This window comes from Scardinius erythrophthalmus, assembly GCF_964197995.2.
Source record: "Scardinius erythrophthalmus genome assembly, chromosome: 17".
In the NCBI taxonomy this organism is placed as follows: Eukaryota; Metazoa; Chordata; class Actinopteri; order Cypriniformes; family Leuciscidae; genus Scardinius; species Scardinius erythrophthalmus.
Window position 1 is genome coordinate 37,527,814 of NC_138237.1, and position 24,648 is coordinate 37,552,461.

Below are 24,648 nucleotides of genomic sequence, written 5' to 3' on the forward strand. Positions count from 1 at the left end.
TTGTAATGATGATATCTTTGACCAAATAAATGCAGTGAACATAAGATGCTTCTGATAGTATTGGCAATATGCTTTCCAAGCTTTTGATTACTCAGCATTCATCTCTGAACTTACATGTTTATAGTTAATGCAGCATTAACTTCATCATAAACAAATATCCCGTGACTTAACTGACTTTGTTGATGATGGACAGTTCAGAAAACTTTCTCCAGGGATCGCCCCGCCCTCTTTTAAACCCCGCCCCCTTTTACCCCCGCCCTCCGCGCGCTCCCGAGACAGAGGTGGCAGTCGCATCGCATCACTCTGCCTGAAGACACACGGAATTATGTTCATAACACTCAAGTTCTTGCCATTAACCCGACAGCTGGCGTTATGAAACACAGTGGACTCGAGCAGTGAGGTCGGAATACACCCTGACAGAAGCCTTCAGGTAAGCAGATACACGGGGAGTTGTTAAAAGTGCTGGTATCGTTTCGTAAAAAATAGTTTCGGTCAACAGGTGGATAAAATGATGACTCTGTATTGACAGTAACTAACGTTATCTGGAATGGTTTCACTTGAAAAGTTACTGGATGTTCACTCGAAAGTATGTACTTTTAATACGGGGTAAGTAAGTGTAACGCTATTATTATTACACAAGAGGGTTTTTGTGCTGAAGTGCATTGTGTTCGGGGACTTTGTCCCACCAGGGAAAGAGGTAATCATGCAGAACAGATCTGACCTCACTACTATACATGTGCCATGGCATGTTGAGGAAATAAACTGGCAGACCAGCTGAAAACCAGCTAAGAACAGGTTTTATCAATGTTAATCAAATCAAACTTTATTTATAAAGCACTTTAAAACAACCAAAGTGCTGTCCAGACAGAAAAAAAAAACATACTTTATGTAAAGCATATAATACAGATAAAAAAAAACCCAAAAACATATAACTTTTCTATTAGAAAGAGAGACCAGGGGTTTGCAGTGTATTTTGCCACAGCATGTTATTTTGCATCTCTGTCTTGTTTGTATCAGATTGGTCCCAGTCCTGACTCCTGTTTAGATGAATTATTCAGCCTGGTAATGAGTGCGAGATAAATTAAGAGTGGTGAAAACGTGACCGGTTTGCTGTGCGTTGTTCGCAGGAAACCAGACACTGGGGTTTTGTCCAGTTGCTGAAACTTTATCTCTGCCTCCCCATGTTCTCGGTTGGGCTTTCCTGGATCTCGAAACAAGACGCATAACAACACCTACAGAAAACCTGGCTGAAACACACACTCTTCTCGCTCCTGTCAATAAGACACACCTTCACAAAATGCACACAGAACATCTTTTTTTAGCAAATTCACTGTTCTTTAGCAACAACAGAGAAGCTTTGCATGCTTGGATTGTTGTTAAAAAACACCTGTGTCTGTATCAGGGTCAGTTATGCTTGTGTGTTTTACAGTGATCATTTACATACAATGTAACATTCAGTTGTTTTGCATGAAGATGATCCATTAATGTTTGGGTGTTACTTTAACGTGCAGAACGTCCTCAATGCAAACTGGTTTATCCAGGCAACAAACTTGTTTATCTATTAATGCATCTCAAACTGTGGCTTCTGACATTGATGTTCTGGGGTTAAAAAAGCCAAACTTTCTGAATTTCAAACTTTTTTTTTTTTTTTAATCAAGTGAGTTTCAAACGCTTAAATTAAACACGTCTTCGTGAGTCGACCTCTAGTACTAAAGCATAAAAATACCATAATATGTTTGCAGATATTTAGGAAACATGCTGAGTTCACATACTCGTTTATACGAAAAACAATTAAACTCGCTATAAAATATGGAAATAAAGTGCTGTGTGCTCTGTTACACGCATTAAAAATGCCATTATCAGTGAGGCAGATGTAAGTCAGGCCTGATGAAGGTAAACCGATCTGGTGCTAAGTCATCTGAGCTCTCGTTGTAATAAATATTGTCAAACAGTTCGTAGTTTGGTAAGATGTACTTGTTAACTCCCTAGTCTTGTCACTTCTTGAGTTTTAAAGGTAAAGTTCAAAAAGGAAAATTCATTCATCATTTATGTGTGTATGAGTGTGGAGCACAGAAAGAGAAGTGGTAAAGAACGTACCAGCCACTCTTTTTCCATATAATGAAAGTGAATGGGGACTATGACTATCATGCCAAAATTACACACAAAAAAAAGCCTTATAAAATATAAAAAATAAGTATTTAATGTGGGATCTACATTAAAGGGGAAAATGATCACTTTCCAAAAAAGTAAAAACATTTACAACCGCCATGATGGTTTTGGTGGCACATTATTGGAAAAAAAAATGACATTGCGATATTTAGTTTTTCTGCGATTGTATATCACGATATAAAAAGAATTTCACCAGGTGACTAGAATAGCTCTATTCTTAAGAATGATTCATTCTAGAATGATTGAGGTGTTTTTGTTGGGGAGTAAATCTACATAGAAAATAATAAACATAGCAAAAATGCAAGCATAGATACAATAGAACAAATATAGAAATTACATAAACAGTGCTTTATGTTTTCCAGGTTAGTCTAACAGTATTCACATACAGAAATTGAATAATCAAATGTAAAATAGCACTGCATAGTCTTCACTGTATAAATGAAATATAATTAATCTTTGTTAAAGATTCTGAAGTGATTTTCTCTGTGTATTTTGTTGTTTGATAAGCATTGATGACACAGCCAGCCGTGGGTATATTAGGCTGCTGTCACTTTAAGACCTAATGCACGGATCCAATATAATGATACGCATCCATTTTCTTTCTCAACGTTTTACGTTCACTTAAAACGTAAGCAACTGTGTTACGAGGACACTTGCCGAGACGGGCAGTTTGTCATAATGTTGCGTGTATGTGTCCGTTCAAGCACAAACAGAACTGAAGTCAGTGTTTTGTGTGTTTCTTCTTGAGCTCAAATTAGTCTCAGTGACATTATGGTCTCAGCTTATGGTTTGAGTTATTAATTAATTGAGTTATTAATTGAGTTATCTGCTATTAAGGATGCACCATATATCGGCCACCATATCGTAGGGCTGCTCGATTATGGAAAAAATCATAATCACGATTATTTTGGTCAGTATTGAAATCACAATTATGTAACATGATTATTTCACATGACTTTGGGAACGTGTTGCATTTATTAAAAGGACACCTTTCAACAATTCTTAAAAAAATCTAAATTTGAAAATTTATTGTACTTTTTGAACTATTAAAATAATACAACAGTATTTTAATAATTCCCGCAGGTCTACTCTTATAATGCGGGAAATTCCCCCGCAAACATTGACTCACTTTAGCCTGTAGATTGTATGAGTAGCCTAAATGAATCCACACAGATTATAAAATCAAATCAGTCATTTTAAAACTTTCTCCAAGACGCAATTTCACAAACCGCGTGAGTGTTCAGCGGTGCTGCGTCTTCTCTCTCTGTCTCTCAAAATGGGTTGAAACTGCACTCTCGCGTTCAGGAGTCGGGACATGAAGGAATTGTCACTTGCACGATGCAGCATTGCATCGTAACTAAAGTTGATCATTTTCACTTCAAGTCTTATCAGTTTAAACATTCAAGCTGAGAGAGTTTATGGCATCGGGAGGGGCGGATGTGCGTGTCATTCAGAACACAAGACAAAATAAGAGCGTTCTTGCAAAACAGAACATGGCAAAACAATCGTTTTTACTCGATTGTACTATTTTGGTGATCGTTGGGAGCCAAAATCGAAATTGAAATTCAATTAATTGCACAGCCCTACCATATCGGTATCGGCCGATGTTCATTTTTAACGTGATCGTTATCGGCCTGATAATAAGATGTGGCTGATATATTAAAGCCGATAAATAATGTATTATTTCCTTCAGCTGAGACTCTTCAGATGCGCACTGTTCAACATGATGGCTTTGATTTGCTTGAAATATGATTGTAATCACTTCAAAAAAGGAAAATACAGTTTAGTGCAACATGAGCAGCGCAAGTCTGTCATATAGGATCATTATGATTGTGTGGATGGATTTTAATGGTAAGACTTTTGTTTTTGTAATCAGGCTCTCAAAAATTATATAACAATTTGGATTTAGATTTATCGGCCAATATATCGGTAAAACATTTTGAACAGAAAACTGATTCTGGTATGAGTAATGAGTAATGAGTGACGTTCTCGTTCAGGAAAAAGGTGGATCATGTAATAGTGATGTTTGCCTCAGTCAGTGCAACTAAATATCTCAGCATTAGTTCATATCGTCCTTTCATTATTCTAGCATTCACAATCATGTGACCCACTTGTAATTTATTAAATGAGAGAGCTGTAACTCATAAAGAGGAATCAGCATGATCCAAACGGCTCGACCTCGGGTTCCCTGAGGAATTCCTGCAGAAGGTGACAGATTGCTTCAGCGTCTCTGAGTGATCAAGCATGATAAAAGACAATGAAATGTCTGACATTAGAATACTCTCAGTTGGGTGCATTATGGTTAATCTACTGAAAATGTCTAGCAAAAGTTGCACCACTTTCTAATGGCAATGAACCAAACTCTGCTTTGGCATGCATTTAAATGGAGTTCAAGATCAAGTTAGTAAAAAAAAAAAAAAGGCATCCCCAAATAATTAATTTGTGGGTAAATCCAATAAAAACTAAAAATGAGTAAGTTAAAAGGGTCATGACATGGATTTTTTATTTATTTATTATTATTATGTTCCTTGAAGTTCACTTGTAATGTTGATAAAGTTTTTTGCACAAAAAAACAAACAAATATCTATGCAGAAAACTTATTGGATTATTTCCAACCCTCATTCTGGGCCTCTGTCTGAAATGATCAGTTTTTAAGGCTTGTCAGTAAACGCCACTGTTATGATTGGCTAATGTCACTGCATAGGAAACAGTATCAACACACACTCGCTTATTGCAAGTGAGAAAGTGTTTTGAAAACATAGTCCATACAATAACATAGTTTACAGGCACAGCATTATGAAATTATTTTCTTGTGGTTTGTGTTGAAGCTGCTGTCAGATTTAATATTCAGTTTCTTTGTGAACAATTTATCTTTACAAAATAAAATGCTCCGAACAAACATATAATCCTGTGACGCGATCCGAGACGCCATTATCTATACATCTGTATACTGTATCAGTGTATCAGCATCAGTCATTATAATCTGAACACACATCTGTATACTGTATCAGTGTATCAGCATCAGTCATTATAATCTGAACACACATCTGTATAAGGTATCAGTGTATCAGCATCAGTCATTATAATCTGAACACACATCTGTATACTGTATCAGTGTATCAGAGTCAGTCATTATAATCTGAACACACATCTGTATAAGGTATCAGTGTATCAGCATCAGTCATTATAATCTGAACACACATCTGTATACTGTATCAGTGTATCAGCGTCAGTCATTATAATCTGAACACACATCTGTATACTGTATCAGTGTATCAGCATCAGTCATTATAATCTGAACACACATCTGTATACTGTATCAGTGTATCAGCGTCAGTCATTATAATCTGAACACACATCTGTATACTGTATCAGTGTATCAGCATCAGTCATTATAATCTGAACACACATCTGTATACTGTATCAGTGTATCAGCGTCAGTCATTATAATCTGAACACACATCTGTATACTGTATCAGTGTATCAGCGTCAGTCATTATACTCTGAACACACATCTGTATACTGTATCAGTGTATCAGCATCAGTCATTATAATCTGAACACACATCTGTATACTGTATCAGTGTATCAGCGTCAGTCATTATACTCTGAACACACATCTGTATACTGTATCAGTGTATCAGCATCAGTCATTATAATCTGAACACACATCTGTATACTGTATCAGTGTATCAGAGTCAGTCATTATAATCTGAACACACATCTGTATACTGTATCAGTGTATCAGCGTCAGTCATTATAATCTGAACACACATCTGTATACTGTATCAGTGTATCAGAGTCAGTCATTATAATCTGAACACACATCTGTATACTGTATCAGTGTATCAGAGTCAGTCATTATAATCTGAACACACATCTGTATACTGTATCAGTGTATCAGCATCAGTCATTATAATCTGAACACACATCTGTATACTGTATCAGTGTATCAGCGTCAGTCATTATAATCTGAACACACATCTGTATACTGTATCAGTGTATCAGCATCAGTCATTATAATCTGAACACACATCTGTATACTGTATCAGTGTATCAGCGTCAGTCATTATAATCTGAACACACATCTGTATACTGTATCAGTGTATCAGAGTCAATCATTATAATCTGAACACACATCTGTATACTGTATCAGTGTATCAGAGTCAGTCATTATAATCTGAACACACATCTGTATACTGTATCAGTGTATCAGAGTCAGTCATTATAATCTGAACACACATCTGTATACTGTATCAGTGTATCAGCATCAGTCATTATAATCTGAACACACATCTGTATACTGTATCAGTGTATCAGAGTCAATCATTATAATCTGAACACACATCTGTATACTGTATCAGTGTATCAGCGTCAGTCATTTTAATCTGAACACACATCTGTATACTGTATCAGTGTATCAGAGTCAGTCATTATAATCTGAACACACATCTGTATACTGTATCAGTGTATCAGCGTCAGTCATTATAATCTGAACACACATCTGTATACTGTATCAGTGTATCAGAGTCAGTCATTATAATCTGAACACACATCTGTATACTGTATCAGTGTATCAGAGTCAGTCATTATAATCTGAACACACATCTGTATACTGTATCAGTGTAGACAGCATCAGTCATTATAATCTGAACACACATCTGTATACTGTATCAGTGTATCAGCATCAGTCATTATAATCTGAACACACATCTGTATACTGTATCAGTGTATCAGAGTCAGTCATTATAATCTGAACACACATCTGTATACTGTATCAGTGTATCAGCATCAGTCATTATAATCTGAACACACATCTGTATACTGTATCAGTGTATCAGCGTCAGTCATTATAATCTGAACACACATCTGTATACTGTATCAGTGTATCAGAGTCAGTCATTATAATCTGAACACACATCTGTATACTGTATCAGTGTATCAGAGTCAGTCATTATAATCTGAACACACATCTGTATACTGTATCAGTGTAGACAGCATCAGTCATTATAATCTGAACACACATCTGTATACTGTATCAGTGTATCAGCATCAGTCATTATAATCTGAACACACATCTGTATACTGTATCAGTGTATCAGCATCAGTCATTATAATCTGAACACACATCTGTATACTGTATCAGTGTATCAGAGTCAGTCATTATAATCTGAACACACATCTGTATACTGTATCAGTGTATCAGCATCAGTCATTATAATCTGAACACACATCTGTATACTGTATCAGTGTATCAGCGTCAGTCATTATAATCTGAACACACATCTGTATACTGTATCAGTGTATCAGAGTCAGTCATTATAATCTGAACACACATCTGTATACTGTATCAGTGTATCAGCGTCAGTCATTATAATCTGAACACACATCTGTATACTGTATCAGTGTATCAGAGTCAGTCATTATAATCTGAACACACATCTGTATACTGTATCAGTGTATCAGAGTCAGTCATTATAATCTGAACACACATCTGTATACTGTATCAGTGTAGACAGCATCAGTCATTATAATCTGAACACACATCTGTATACTGTATCAGTGTAGACAGCGTCAGTCATTATAATCTGAACACACATCTGTATACTGTATCAGTGTATCAGCATCAGTCATTATAATCTGAACACACATCTGTATACTGTATCAGTGTATCAGAGTCAGTCATTATAATCTGAACACACATCTGTATACTGTATCAGTGTATCAGCATCAGTCATTATAATCTGAACACACATCTGTATACTGTATCAGTGTATCAGAGTCAGTCATTATAATCTGAACACACATCTGTATACTGTATCAGTGTATCAGCATCAGTCATTATAATCTGAACACACATCTGTATACTGTATCAGTGTATCAGAGTCAGTCATTATAATCTGAACACACATCTGTATACTGTATCAGTGTATCAGAGTCAGTCATTATAATCTGAACACACATCTGTATACTGTATCAGTGTATCAGAGTCAGTCATTATAATCTGAACACACATCTGTATACTGTATCAGTGTATCAGCATCAGTCATTATAATCTGAACACACATCTGTATACTGTATCAGTGTATCAGAGTCAGTCATTATAATCTGAACACACATCTGTATACTGTATCAGTGTATCAGAGTCAGTCATTATAATCTGAACACACATCTGTACACTGTATCAGTGTATCAGCGTCAGTCATTATAATCTGAACACACATCTGTATACTGTATCAGTGTATCAGCGTCAGTCATTATAATCTGAACACACATCTGTATACTGTATCAGTGTAGACAGCATCAGTCATTATAATCTGAACACACATCTGTATACTGTATCAGTGTATCAGCGTCAGTCATTATAATCTGAACACACATCTGTATACTGTATCAGTGTATCAGCCTCAGTCATTATAATCTGAACACACATCTGTATACTGTATCAGTGTATCAGCCTCAGTCATTATAATCTGAACACACATCTGTATACTGTATCAGTGTATCAGCCTCAGTCATTATAATCTGAACACACATCTGTATACTGTATCAGTGTATCAGAGTCAGTCATTATAATCTGAACACACATCTGTATACTGTATCAGTGTAGACAGCATCAGTCATTATAATCTGAACACACATCTGTATACTGTATCAGTGTATCAGCGTCAGTCATTATAATCTGAACACACATCTGTATACTGTATCAGTGTATCAGCCTCAGTCATTATAATCTGAACACACATCTGTATACTGTATCAGTGTATCAGCCTCAGTCATTATAATCTGAACACACATCTGTATACTGTATCAGTGTATCAGCCTCAGTCATTATAATCTGAACACACATCTGTATACTGTATCAGTGTATCAGCCTCAGTCATTATAATCTGAACACACATCTGTATACTGTATCAGTGTATCAGCGTCAGTCATTATAATCTGAACACACATCTGTATACTGTATCAGTGTAGACAGCGTCAGTCATTATAATCTGAACACACATCTGTATACTGTATCAGTGTATCAGCGTCAGTCATTATAATCTGAACACACATCTGTATACTGTATCAGTGTATCAGCGTCAGTCATTATAATCTGAACACACATCTGTATACTGTATCAGTGTATCAGCATCAGTCATTATAATCTGAACACACATCTGTATACTGTATCAGTGTATCAGCGTCAGTCATTATAATCTGAACACACATCTGTATACTGTATCAGTGTATCAGAGTCAGTCATTATAATCTGAACTAACATCTGTACACTGTATCAGTGTATCAGAGTCAGTCATTATAATCTGAACTAACATCTGTATACTGTATCAGTGTATCAGCGTCAGTCATTATAATCTGAACACACATCTGTATACTGTATCAGTGTATCAGAGTCAGTCATTATAATCTGAACTAACATCTGTACACTGTATCAGTGTATCAGCGTCAGTCATTATAATCTGAACACACATCTGTATACTGTATCAGTGTATCAGCGTCAGTCATTATAATCTGAACACACATCTGTATACTGTATCAGTGTATCAGCGTCAGTCATTATAATCTGAACACACATCTGTATACTGTATCAGTGTATCAGAGTCAGTCATTATAATCTGAACACACATCTGTATACTGTATCAGTGTATCAGCGTCAGTCATTATAATCTGAACACACATCTGTATACTGTATCAGTGTATCAGAGTCAGTCATTATAATCTGAACACACATCTGTATACTGTATCAGTGTATCAGCGTCAGTCATTATAATCTGAACACACATCTGTATACTGTATCATTGTAGACAGCGTCAGTCATTATAATCTGAACACACATCTGTATACTGTATCAGTGTATCAGCGTCAGTCATTATAATCTGAACACACATCTGTATACTGTATCAGTGTATCAGAGTCAGTCATTATAATCTGAACACACATCTGTATACTGTATCAGTGTATCAGAGTCAGTCATTATAATCTGAACACACATCTGTATACTGTATCAGTGTATCAGCGTCAGTCATTATAATCTGAACACACATCTGTATACTGTATCAGTGTATCAGAGTCAGTCATTATAATCTGAACACACATCTGTATACTGTATCAGTGTATCAGCATCAGTCATTATAATCTGAACACACATCTGTATACTGTATCAGTGTATCAGCATCAGTCATTATAATCTGAACACACATCTGTATACTGTATCAGTGTATCAGCATCAGTCATTATAATCTGAACACACATCTGTATACTGTATCAGTGTATCAGAGTCAGTCATTATAATCTGAACACACATCTGTATACTGTATCAGTGTATCAGCGTCAGTCATTATAATCTGAACACACATCTGTATACTGTATCAGTGTATCAGAGTCAGTCATTATAATCTGAACACACATCTGTATACTGTATCAGTGTATCAGCGTCAGTCATTATAATCTGAACACACATCTGTATAGTGTATCAGTGTATCCCCCCTTAGGTTATTCTTATGGATTTTTTTGACAATTTTTTTATTACATTTATCTCACCTATATGTTTGCTCACTCATTTGCGTTTTTACAATTGGGTAATTTTGTTGTTAAAGGAACACTCCACCGTTTTTTGAAACAGGGCTTATTCACCTTCTTTCCTACATTTAGATAGGTGGGCAAATGCATTTTTGTCTCAGTGCATGCATTGTTTTAGTTTGACAGGGTCGGCGCTAGCTTAGCTTAGCATAATGAATGGAATCCTTTGTTGCCATCTAGCATGTCCTGAGTAAAAGTAATATATAAAAATAAAAAACCCACCTAATTACTTCTTGTGGCCTGCGTATTCACAATGAGTACAAATAGCGATGCAGATTAACACTAGGCGATTTCCTAGGCAGATACTGACTTATATATTAAAGACTATATTTGGGGGGAAGCACAGGCGAAGCACTGCTACTTGGGCGTGATATCTCTGCGCCCAAGTAGTAGTGCTTCGCCTGTGCTTCCCCCTAATATAGTCCCAAGTCAATATCTGCATAGGAAATCGCCTAGTGTTAATCTGCATCGCTATTTGTACTCATTGTGAATACGCAGGCCACAAGAAGTAATTAGGTGTTTTTTTTTTTTTTTATATTACTTTTACTCAGAACATGCTAGCTGGCAACAAAGGATTCCATTCATTATGCCAAGCTAAGCTAGCACCGACCCTGTCAAACTAAAACAATGCATGCACTGAGACAAAAATGCATTTGCCCACCTATCTAAATGTAGGAAAGAAGGTGAATAAGCCCTGTTTCAAAAAACGGTGGAGTGTTCCTTTAAGAGTTTACACAACACAAGGAAGCTTGATTTCAGTCTTTGAATTAAATTGAAAAAAGTAGCAAAAATGAATACTAAATAATAAAGATACAAATAAAGAGAATTAAAGAGAAAAGTTTTTGGGTAGGTCTAACACTAGTATTCAGAAACAGAATATGAATAAAGTAATCAAATGTAAAATAACACTGATAGTCTTTTAGTCCTGACTAAATTAAATACATAGGCTATTAATTGTGATTTCTTACAATTAAAGACATCTTTTGTTGTTTTGACAACAACATTAATGACAGACACATATGGCTGCTGTCACTAGAGCTAGTGCACGGATACATTACTGTTTTCATTATACTGTCTGTCACACTGTCACATGTTTTATGCTTATTTAAGACATAACTGCCTGTGTTTACGAGTATACTAACCAAGACTGGAATTTTTACACAATTTTGTGTGTTTTTTTCCCGTTAAAGTGATATAATCGTGAAAAATAACTTGTTACTGGCGAGCTGTTTGTGAGGCGGCTTTACTGTATGTTTGGTTAGCAAACCATCTCTCAGAGAGCACGCGAGTACTGGATAGTTTAAAATCGATTGAATGTTTAAACTGATAAAGACATAAAAAGACGTGAAAATGGTCAACTATAGTCACGATGCTGGGCCGATTGTGCATATTCTATCATGTCTCGACTCCTAAACGAGAGAGGTTAATACCCACAATCCGACGTCGAAATTCGAGCCCTGTTTTAAAGGTCCCGTTCTTCGTGATCCCATGTTTCAAACTTTAGTTAGTGTGTAATGTTGTTGTTAGAGTATAAATAATATCTGTAAATATTATAAAGCTCAAAGTTCAATGCCAAGCGAGATATTTTATTTAACAGAAGTCGCCTACATCGAACGGCCCGTTTGGACTACATCCCTCTACTTCCTTCCTTAATGACGTCAGTAGAACAGACTTTTGACTAACCTCCGCCCACAGGAATGCTCCCTCAACTCTACCGAAATTCGTATATGTACTTGCGCACTTCTAATAACTTACTGTGTTTACTCAGCTCTTACAGTGATTTTCTGAAGTAAAACTGACGCTTCATCTTTTGTGTGATGTACAATAAACTTTATTAAACTCATCAGTATATGTTTGATCATCATTCAGACAGCAGACTTGTAGGCTATTAATGAATAATGGATACATACAAGCAGATGACAAATACGTTATAATAACCGTAATTAAACTACTAAACCATACCTGTTTCATCTCTATACAGCACTCTGACTCTGTAGGCATTATTGTCCGACTCGAAATGAACACCGTTACTGAGAGTTTCTGATATTATCATCATTCCGTGAGATGAATTTGTCCTGACAGACTGAGTGCGAGCTCATGAAGCTCCGCCCCCTGTGCCGTGAAGCAGCAGCTCATTTGCATTTAAAGGGCACACACTGAAACGGCTCGTTTTTCTGAGCCCCAAAAAATGACAATTTAAACATGCTGTAAAAAATGATCTGTTGGGTATTTTGAGCTGAAACTTCACATACACACTCTGGGGACATCAGAGACTTATTTTACATCTTGTGAAAAGGGGCATAATACGGGACCTTTAATGGTACAAAGAGTCTTGAATATTGTCGCTGTTCATTTGCATAAAGACAATTTGTCGCATCACCAATGTTCTCTGTCACTGATGTCACAACGTCTTCCTTGAAACCATTGTCATTTTGGCTCATAAAAAAGGTATTCAGAATATGGTAGACTTGGTTTTTATCCCATAATTACATTGCATTTCAGGCATGTTTCAAACACCAAGATGTAACAGAGCGGAGAGCAGCAACACTGCATGCCTCTTTCCATGGTTTTCTTTTTTTCCCTCTCTATAGTCCTTCACCTCTGAGTTAGTGCCAGGTAACAAAGGTCAAAGCGCTAAACTGTGGCAGTGCAACTGGCTGACGTTTAATCTGTGTTTTGTTCCAACGCAACTCTCCCTCTCTCTTACACTGTAACGGCTGGTCTTTGTCATCTGCTGTAATTAATAAAAGTGCAGGGACTGAACACATTTGTCACATTCCTTCCATATTAAGATTTTAATAGCAGCAATTATCTTAAATTAGTTCATTTTTACCTTAAAGGTCTTTGTGTTGAGCTTCAAGCGTCCTACGCTGTGTAAAGGATGAATGAGCAGCTCTGAAAGCTGAACTTTCCATTAGCTATAGTTGTAAGGACCGTGTCTTTGTTGCTGAGATCTTTTTGTCCCTCATATACATGTAATAATGTAAACCAACTTTTACTATTTGTTAATAAAATGGTAATTTTTCTAAGCACATCAACAAAAATCAAGAGATGTGATTTTTATATAGATTTTTCTATCATTTTGAGGCCGGCTTTGCTGTCCTCTGCTTACTCGATTTTCTTCAAACTTCAGTGTGCTGTGATATCAAATATACACATTTTGATGACAAAAAAATATAAAAGATAGTTTATGTATGACCAATCAGAGCAGAGTAGACCAATCACAACAGACTGGGTCATCTAACCAATCAGAGCAGAGTAGACCAATCGCAAAAGACTGGGTCATCTGACCAATCAGAGCAGAGTAGACCAATCACAACAGACTGGGTCATCTGACCAATCAGAGCAGAGTAGACCAATCACAACAGACTGGGCCATCTGACCAATCAGAGCAGAGTAGACCAATCACAACAGACTGGGTCATCTGACCAATCGCAGACTGGGTCATCTGACCAAATAGAGAAGAGTAGACCAATCACAACAGACTGGGCCATCTTAAATGCCATGTTCCTAAATTAAGGCATTAAAAAGTCTTAAATTCCTTTGTCCAAGTCTTAATTTTTTAAATGAAGCTCTTAAATTTCATTATACTAGCCTATTTATTCAAAGTCAACCTGGCTGCAAACGCAAGGTGAAATGGGGGAAAAAACAACAACAACGTGAAAATTCAACAGGGTTTAGCGTAACGTCAGAGAACATCTAATTTCTAGTATGCACAAACAATAGTTTGGGTTTTCGCGCCGACGGCAATGGATCAACATTCTAATCAATCAGTTGAGAGGAGAGACATCATGGGGAAGTGTCGTTCGGTTCGGTGTACGCATTTTCAAACCGATCGGTTCGTTGGACCATTTTTCCTGCCGACCAAAATTTCATTATTTCAAATGTAGGCGCGTGGCAAGCGCGCTCATAATGTAAGAGACGCCGGCGCGACCACAACATTGTCCAACATCAAATGTGCAAACGTAATGTAAGCAGAACGAAACTGGGCTACTCGTTATTGTGTGGTTGATGGACCGCTTATCAGTTTGGACCAGTGCAGCGCGAGCGATCTTGATCAAGCGACACTGTTACACAGCGGTAATAAGAGATCCAGTAAATAAATCATTTGAATTCGCCACTGAAGTAATAACATCGCTGTGAGATCTAGTGAGAAACATTTACATTTCTCCGTTTTTAACGGATCAAACAGCACGTGGAAGCCAAGAAGAAACATTGTGCCATGAATGAACTAGGCTATCCAGTGTCCACAGATCAGCAACATTCACCATGGATTTACTGTAGTAACACTAACGGCAACCATGGAAGTTTGGCAGGAATAGTAGGCTATAATGGCTTCAAGTAACATTACCTCGGTTTTATTTTGACATTATGAATACAATTGCTGCCCTCAAATGTTAATCTGAACTAAAAATAGACCTTTGTTTATAACTACTACATTATTAGGTTACATTTCATTTTTTTCCAAGGAGCTGTTTTGTTTATGCTCCTAAGAAGAGTCTATTATAGCTCCATCATTGGTCAAAGTGTGTTAGTTTTAATAAATAAAATAATAATAATAAAAAAATATTTTTCATTTATTTCTTTTTGCTGTATCGAAAACGTACCAAACCGTGACACAAGTGTATCGTATTGAACCGAACCGAACCGTGAATTTTGTGAACCGTTACACCCCTACTATCTATATCTCTCTTACCTATCTGTCTACCCCTCTGAAGCAATGGTTGAAGCAATTTGAATGCTGAGAAACTTTACTAAGACGATTTGAAAAGTTAGTTTATCTGTTTATTGTTATGAATGTTTGATATTTACCAAAAACATCACTTTGCAGTGTGTTGTTGAATGAGTTTTTTTTATAATAAATGTATTTTTAATTAAAACATTTGTTAGTAATAGTCATTATTGGGATTTGATCTGGTGTTTTCGACTGCATAATGGGTGCGATGTAGGTCTTAATTTTCATTAAAGTGGTCTTAAAAAGGTCTTAAAAAGTCTTAAATTTGGGGTGATCAAACCTGGGGAAACCCTGTCAGAGCAGAGTAGGCCAATCACACAGACTGGGTCATCTGACCAATCGCAGACTGGGTCATCTGACCAATCAGAGAAGAGTAGACCAATCACAACAGACTGGGCCATCTGACCAATCAGAGCAGAGTAGACCAATCACAACAGACTGGGTCATCTGACCAATCAGAGCAGAGTAGACCAATCACAACAGACTGGGTCATCTGACCAATCGCAGACTGGGTCATCTGACCAAACAGAGAAGAGTAGACCAATCACAACAGACTGGGCCATCTGACCAATCAGAGCAGAGTAGACCAATCACAACAGACTGGGTCATCTGACCAATCAGAGCAGAGTAGACCAATCACAACAGACTGGGTCATCTGACCAATCAGAGCAGAGTAGACCAATCACAACAGACTGGGTCATCTGACCAAACAGAGAAGAGTAGACCAATCACAACAGACTGGGTCATCTGACCAATCAGAGCAGAGTAGACCAATCACAACAGACTGGGTCATCTGACCAATCAGAGAAAAGTAGACCAATCACAACAGACTGGGTCATCTGACCAATCAGAGCAGAGTAGACCAATCACACAGACTGGGGCTGCGTTCAGCCCCGACAAAACGTTGCACAACGTTTTTTAAACAGAAACGGTGATGCGTTGAACACACTGTTCTGATGACGCAAGAGTTGCAACTATGGCAGCTGAGAAGGCCATTCTTTGTGTTCTTTGTGAAGAATTTTTGGAGCCTGATGAAGTCGGTATATAAATATGTGTTTAATACTACAAAATATGCCCGATGTTACAGTTACTGCACTTGCCGCCCAGAACAAAAGAGAACATCCCAATCGAGTGAAGGGATTGCTGAAACTGAAATGGAAGCACACATCTTACCTAATTCAGACTAAAACACATTTATTTAGCCTCACATACTGACTTTATTTGTAGTTCATACTGTTTTAATACCCTGCATTTTTAGGAAAAGCACTTAATTACCATTGTTTATTTCTATACCAAATGTCATACACTTGCAATGAAGCTAAAAATATAAACAACTACATCATTATGTTGATATCCTATATTTTTACAATAAAACTTATGACAAACATGTCTTCTAATATCCTCAGTTGTTGCATCGAAAACATTTGTAAATTACTTTCATTGAACCCATTGTGCGAGTTCACTTTAATACCGCATGCTTTATATACATGTTGCTGCTGATTGGACTGCAGTTCTGACACACCCACCAAACAAGAGAAAACGTATCTCAAACCCCGTTGCACACCGGTGCACGCCGTTTCCAGGAAACATGACGTTCAACCCGGAAACCGTAGCAAAACGTTGCGCACCGTTTTGAACTTGAACATGCCCTGGGTCATCTGACCAATCGCAGACTAGGTCATCTGACCAATCAGAGAAGAGTAGACCAATCACAACAGACTGGGCCATCTGACCAATCAGAGCAGAGTAGACCAATCACATCAGACTGGACCATCTGACCAATCAGAGCAGAGTAGACCAATCACAACAGACTGGGTCATCTGACCAATCAGAGCAGAGTAGACCAATCACAACAGACTGGGTCATCTGACCAATCACAGACTGGGTCATCTGACCAATCAGAGAAGAGTAGACCAATCACAACAGACTGGGTCATCTGACCAATCGCAGACTGGGTCATCTGACCAATCAGAGAAGAGTAGACCAATCACAACAGACTGGGTCATCTGACCAATCAGAGCAGAGTAGACCAATCACAACAGACTGGGTCATCTGACCAATCAGAGCAGAGTAGACTCTCGGAAAGAAGAGGTTTATAGAGACAGAATCTTTGAAATAACCGTTTTCAGAATCTTTTAGAAAAGTGGTGATGCTGAGAAAATGAAAATGTTTTTTTTTTTTAACCGTGGATGCAAATAAACCGGTTGTTGGAGACAAAAATAGGAACTATTGAAATAGGATAATAGCACTTTAACATTCATATTGTCATCTACTCTCTCTCTCTTTCACTTGCTTTGCATTTCTCCAACAGTTCCTTTTAATTCCTTCAGTTCACATCCAACTTAAGATCGCTCAAATCTTTCATGAATTAAATCTTTTATGACAAATAAACACCAAGCCCAATACAATTACTCTTAGCAACGGCGCTGTTTTTGGTAAAACATGATTTTGACGACGTCATTACGTTTTGTTTTATAGTAAACTCTTTAACCTTTAAACCTGTTAACCGTTGCCAGAGCGCCCGCGCACTGAAGCGGTTTTATTTATATAGTTCAAAGTTACTATCAGATTTAATGTTATACCTTGACAAACTATACATCATTAAAAAGATATAAGACTCAAGTTTCAGAATTTGACCACTATTGTATTCTGAGAAACTTATAGCGACAGTTATTTCTTAATTTGTGTCAGGAGTTATGAAATGAAAAAATGAGTCGATACCTTTGATATGAATTATGCGCGTCAGCCGCTTTCATTCATAAAAAATCTCCCGTGCCGTCGTCATGACAGCGATACACAAAACACCGTCCTTCTAGGCTTTAGCTCAAAAATGTGCAGATTTGGAGAAATATTGATATATTCTCATAGGTTTACATCAGATTTCTATAGACAGGAATAATATTTATTGAATTTATACCCAAATGCGTCGATGTAATCATTATGAGCGTTTGCATACTCTGTTAATGTGTTTTCAATTCATACCAATAGCCTGAGGGCGCCCTCGCCGCCCTGTGCACAGTATTAGAACATGAAGAAGTGCCATAATCATGTGACAATCCAGGAAGCCTCGAACACACACACAGCTAACAAGAGATCGCGCTGTAACTATGGCTGTAACATGCAGATACAGACATTTTGAAGACAATAAACATGTTTGCTATGATATTTGAGTTACCTGTGTTTTTCAATCCATGCCAGGTATTTCCATAATAATAGATTATATTTATAATCTATATAGAATCGTTGTGCAGAACACTATCCAATAGTATATTTTCTGTCTGATTTTTTATCTGAAGCCAAATTAGATCACAGAAAATTATTTAAAATACTCGATTTGCTTTATAAAGTAAGTTTATAAGCACAAACATGGTTTTAATCTCATAAATTGTCGTGTATTGATGGTGTGCTAAGCTAACATGCTAGCTAGCCCTAGGTGCACCTGCCACCTAGAAGTTATATTTTTATTATTTTTTGAATGCTTACTGAAATGTTTCTTTATTCAAGAAATGCATTAGATACAGTTTAAAATGTAAGGGTGAACTTTGAGAAAAGAAATTAGTGACTGAAACCATATGAATAGCCTGTGAATAGCCAGTCGTTAGTAACTATAATGCAGACAAAAGAAATGCATATTTACAGCCATAACCAGACTGGAGAGGTGTGAATGTGTGCAGGGGGAGACTGAGACTGAATGGGGCTCGTTTGCACCTCAAAACAATAAAGACAATATACTGGATAGATGGTTAGAAGATGGCAATAAACATCAGAAGCATCTTAGCATCAAATCAAAATAAAGTCACATGACATGGTCTTGAAAAACATTTCACTAAATACAGAGTTTTGGACTTATTATCTTAAAGCCACACCGCGGAACTTTTGCGGACGCTAGGGGCACTAGACCTGGAACGTTCACGTCTAGCGCCCCTAGAGGCCACAAGCGCAGCAGCACTGTCGCGAAAGTCTAGAAGACAGTATATCAGAGCCTATGGTCACGTGACGGCCGTAAAGCGATACGTTCTCCAGGTCACATGACCTGTTCAACGACGATCCGTCTCCTCCAAACTTACATAGGCGGTATTTCAAGAGGGCAGCCCCGCTCGGAGCATTAATAGTGTCAAACGCTGTATATTGGCCTGAGGAATCATTTAAAATAACTCGTATGCGTCAACTCTTTAGGTCACAAAGTCCACGGTGTGGCTTTAAGATTTTAAACATAAAATGTTTAGACATGTGGCATTAGCTGTAGTGCATTTCTAGATTGCTCCAGTGCCAACTTCAATTTTATTTTCATGAGGATATTTCATAAAAAATAATTTCTAATAACTTTACAAAACTTTTAAGCTATTTATAACAATTTTTGTCATTATGACAATAATTAATTCTACATTTACAATAAACTGCCAGGTGTCAGCTTTCAAATGAGATCATACTTGTGCTTTTAGTACAAAGGGTTCATGAACTTTATCTGTTTCAGTTTGGGTATGTCATTTCTTGGGATTTTTCAAAAGTGGGGTTGCAGCTTAACAGGTTAAAAAGATTTTCGTTTTGTATAAATTGTATCTTAATTTTGATCAATGTTTTATCAATCAATTGCCCGTATTTAATAAATAAGAAGCAAATATCAGACAATGTAATAAGGCGCCGGCACGATCACTTGCATTGCATGTGAACTGGAGGGCGCCGAAACTCAGCTTGTGCCTCACAGATTTGAGAAATATAGGCTATATATTACAGAAAGCTTTAAATGTCTACTTTTAAACGAAAATATTCAAACCAAAATAAATAGGCTACTCTCTGATTATGTAATCCATATGAAATGTGCATTTCTCTCTGGCGTTCATGGCGAGTCCGAAATCTCTGCATCGTCAACTTCATCTTTGCAGCGACACAGAAAACACCAGTTTATTACTAAACAATTAAATATCTCCTTGCTAATTTAGACACATTCATAATCATTACTTTAACCGGTTCTTTGTGGCAAGCTTTATGCGTGCGGTCATAACGCTTATTATCCTGTAGGCTATAGCCTATTTAAGTAATTAAATTAATATAAAGGGGCGATTTGTCCACAGATGGCTTAAAATGAACAACTACTAGTTGACTAGGAAATATATAATATAGGCGGAGCGGAATATTCAGAGATGCGCTCTCCGCTCACGAGCTCTGATCGGAACAAACCCGAACCTCACTGTCTGCTGAACTTGCGCAGAAACATCAAAATGGACATAGCCAGCTTTTTAAAATTGTTTTTAAAACTAAACATTTAGACTATTTTAGTACAAATTATGAGCTTAATCAGCTTATTGAAGATTTTTTATAATTCTTGACAAAATTAGAATATATTAAGTTATATTAAGACGCTACGATGAGCATTTACTACTTTTAAAAAATGCGGGTCAGGATGCGGGTCGGGTACAATATTTTCTTTTTCTTTTTTTGCGGTCCGAGTTGCGGGCGGGTTAGTTGAAAACGTCGGTCGGGTGCGGTTTGTTTATACATTGACCCGCGCATCACTGCTGACAATGGACACCTCGAAGGGCATTAATATATATTTAATACCATGGTCCGCTTATACCATGGTCACTTGCCAAATAACACATTTTTAAAACATTAGTTTATATTTTAATTAGTTTTACAATCGAAATCTAAAGTTTTTACAAACAATAACTGGTTACGCATGACAGTTTATTTACTAGGTGTCCTCTATCACTTTTTAATGGACACCCTGCAGCCAATCAGAATCCAGTATTCACCCAGACCATGGTATAATAACATTTATTTCGTTATTTGTTTGATATAATGTTTAAAAAACATTACTTTAAAAATCTCATCAAGCTGGAAAAGTGACCCGTTTCATAGAATAATTCTTATATCTTATGATCTCTAATTCTCAGAAGACTTGACCATTTTGTTTTGTTTTTGCAGCGCAATGGGAAAATTGTAATTTTCCAGCATAGATGTGCAGGTATGTGCTAGTGAGACCAGTCAGTGTCAACAAGTGGGAGATGTTCTTCACTGGTTTGATCCGGCGGAGATAACGTTTCTCAGTGGCGTCAGCATATATCATGGTGTGCTTTTGCAAACCCATCAGAGGACGTGTGCGTGATCTCTCAGTTGATCAAGCTGTTTTTATTTTGCAAGTCAAATTTGAGAGGAACAGATGCAAATGTTTGCTGTCTGTTTTCATGGTCTGTTAATGTCGGCACTGTTACATTACTTCACTGCTTCACCTCTGAAGGTCACCATGATCTCAAGGTCATTGAACAGGAATCCAGAAAGGAATGTTTGAACAGTCAGTCATTAAGCTTATGTCTTCACCTGACTGCCTGATAAAGACTTGGCAAGAGCACAGAGAGAACACACTCGGGTGTATCTCATTAAAGAAATGTCCAGAAACTATATTTCAACCCAAATCAGAAAAAAAAAAAATGTTTTTATTTTTGCTAAAAGCAAATGAAACCTATTTTAGGAGCAATACGCTTTTTTCAAAAGTAATTTAAAAATGTGCACTGTGTAAATTAAAATCAGCACAACATAAACCAAAGCATGTAATTAAATTGTCACAAGCTTCTCTTTCTTAATGCAAAATATAGATTCTTATTTCTTTCTTTTGATTTTCAGGTCAAATACGACCCAGCATTCGTGGCAGGTTTTGTGAGAATCATCCTCTATTTGACAGCAGGCGAGTGACATTGTTTGTGAATGACAAATTTTTTTTGTTTGTGTGTTTTTAGGGCTGGTCTTATTAATGAACCTAATAATCGAAAGCCTTCAAATGAGCAAAAGGGTTGAACACGGATCTGTGCATTCGCTCTTAAAGTGACAGCGCCCTAATAAACCTGCTGCTGTCTGTCATTAATGCTAATCAAAGAGAAAACCACTCGCTGCTCACGACTTAATAACTTTTGTAGCATCAATGTATATGTAAATCATTCAGTGAAGTCTATTTTTATTCCTGGTAACACTTTATTTTAAGGCGATGTAGTGACACGTTACTAAATGTACTTACTCCAGTAATAATAACAGTAAATTATGCATAATTACTAACCATAACTCTATAGTAAGTACATAGTTAATTAATATTACTCAGTACTTATGTGAACAAGTACAATGTTACTACGTCACCTTAAAATAAAGTGTAACCCAATTTCTTACTTGAATGCTAGTGTTAAATAGACCTAGATGGGAAAAAAAAATCAATGCACTTTTTATTTTATTTGTCTTATTTGTGATTTGCATCTTTGTTCTTATTTTTAATAACACAGATAAAATAATAATCAAGTGATTATAAAATGGTCTGTCATTCTTTTTTCTTTTGCCAGCTTGTTTTTGTTTTTTTAAAGTTTGGCTTTACTGCAGTTTGCAAAACAGTCATAAGACTACCATGAAGAAGAATCATGATAAGATCATGGATCGTGTAAAAATTGTGATATGATAATGGTAACACTTTACAATAAGGTTCATTAGTTAACATTGGTCAATGTATTAACTAACATGAGCTAACAATGAGCAAAACATTTGTAACAATATTTATTAATCTTTGTTAATGTTAGTTAATAAAAATCCAGCTGTTCATTGTTCATTCATGCTAGTTCACAGTGCATTAACTAATGTTAACAAATACAACCTATGATTTTAATAACCTATTAGTAAATGTTGAAATTAATATTATCCAAGATTAATAAATGCTGTAGATTCTTAGTTCATGTTAACTAAGGTAGTTAACTAATGTTTAACTTTATTGTAAAGTGTTACCATGATAGTTTTTGCTATATCTCAAATATGTATTGTAAACACATTGAGCTCGATGTGAACTCATCAGCTTTGTGACTGTGCTGAGTTTGATTGACAGCTGGCAGTCACCTGACACCACCTCTACCTGGCGTTGGCTCTCAGCGAGTGTAATGTGAGATTTCAGCAATTTCCACTGCCCAGGTAGAGTTACCTGTGTGTTTTTCAGCGCTTTTTTCCCCAACATAGTTGCAAAAGTAGAAAAGTGCACCGGCAGAGTTTAGTCTTTTAGTGATCCTGAAACGGGCCTAGCTTTGTAAACTAGTGAGAATGCCTATACAACATTTGGCATTGCCTTTAGGTAACTTGCAGTATTTTCTTGTCGAGTTCCTTTATGAGGCTTACACATTATGTAAGGGAGAATAAAACTGAAACTTTGTCCTTATTGACTGTAAACAGCATTTCTGTGCCGTCAAGCGAGTGCAATCCACCTCGCATTACTTTACGAGTCCTACTGTAACCAACTGCACTGCAAATTATGCTTTTCTTACTTCGTATGTTTGTCTTGATTCCAGTCCAAATATCTAAAAATTCTCAAATCAAGATGCATTTACTAGATGAATAAAATACCATTAGATAATATGGGGGGGAAAGTCTAAATTAAGGTAAAATTAAGTTATAATTTCTGCCAATGGGGTTAAAAAATAATCTTAATTCAAATGCAAAAAACAAGATTATTTTTCTTACCCCATTGGCAGAAATCTTAGCTTGTTTTAGGGAAAAAAACAAGACACATGACATGAAACACATGACGTATAACACCGTACTGTATGTGCTTAAGCTTATCTTGCACATTCCCATCCCATGTGATCACCTGGCCACTGATAAGGACTCAATAAGAGTGACTATGCAAACACTCACCGACACACTTGAGTAATGATAGACTGGAGTAATGATCCTGAAACTTCAGCTTTGCATCACCGAAATAAATGATAATTTAAAGTATAATAAATTGAAAACCGATATTTTAAATTGTAATAATATATCACAATATTAAAAAATTTTCTGTATTTTTGATCAAATAAATGCAGGCTTGATGAGCAGAAGAAACTTCTTTCAAAAACATTAAAAATAGTAATGTGTCCAAACTTTTGGCCTGTACTGTAGGAGCAACAGGACATTTCTGAATGGTTAGTTGATGAATGTATGTTGCTGATGTGTAGATAACTATCTTCAAGTCATCGATTAGCATATTCTGTCATGATAATCTATAAATCGCTTGTGTGGGAACTGTTGTACGATGCCTACAGAGTGACATGCTATTGCATTTGTGTTACGCACTGTATTGCTTTAGGAGCGGCAGAAATATCGCTCATATCAGGAAAGATAAAGAAAGATTAAATGAAAATAACACCAAAACTTTTCTAAAGA

General features: G+C 36.6%; 1 protein-coding gene across 1 annotated transcript in view; it reads left to right on the top strand.

The window, feature by feature from the left end:
* Positions 1-315: 315 nt before the first annotated feature.
* The window catches only part of shroom1 (shroom family member 1), a 57,401-nt gene continuing 33,068 nt past the window's right edge, over positions 316-24,648 (top strand). Inside the window, exon 1 of the mRNA XM_081389924.1 lies at positions 316-430. The gene's annotated coding sequence lies outside the window, so the exon portion shown is untranslated. The remainder of the gene's footprint in view (positions 431-24,648) is intronic.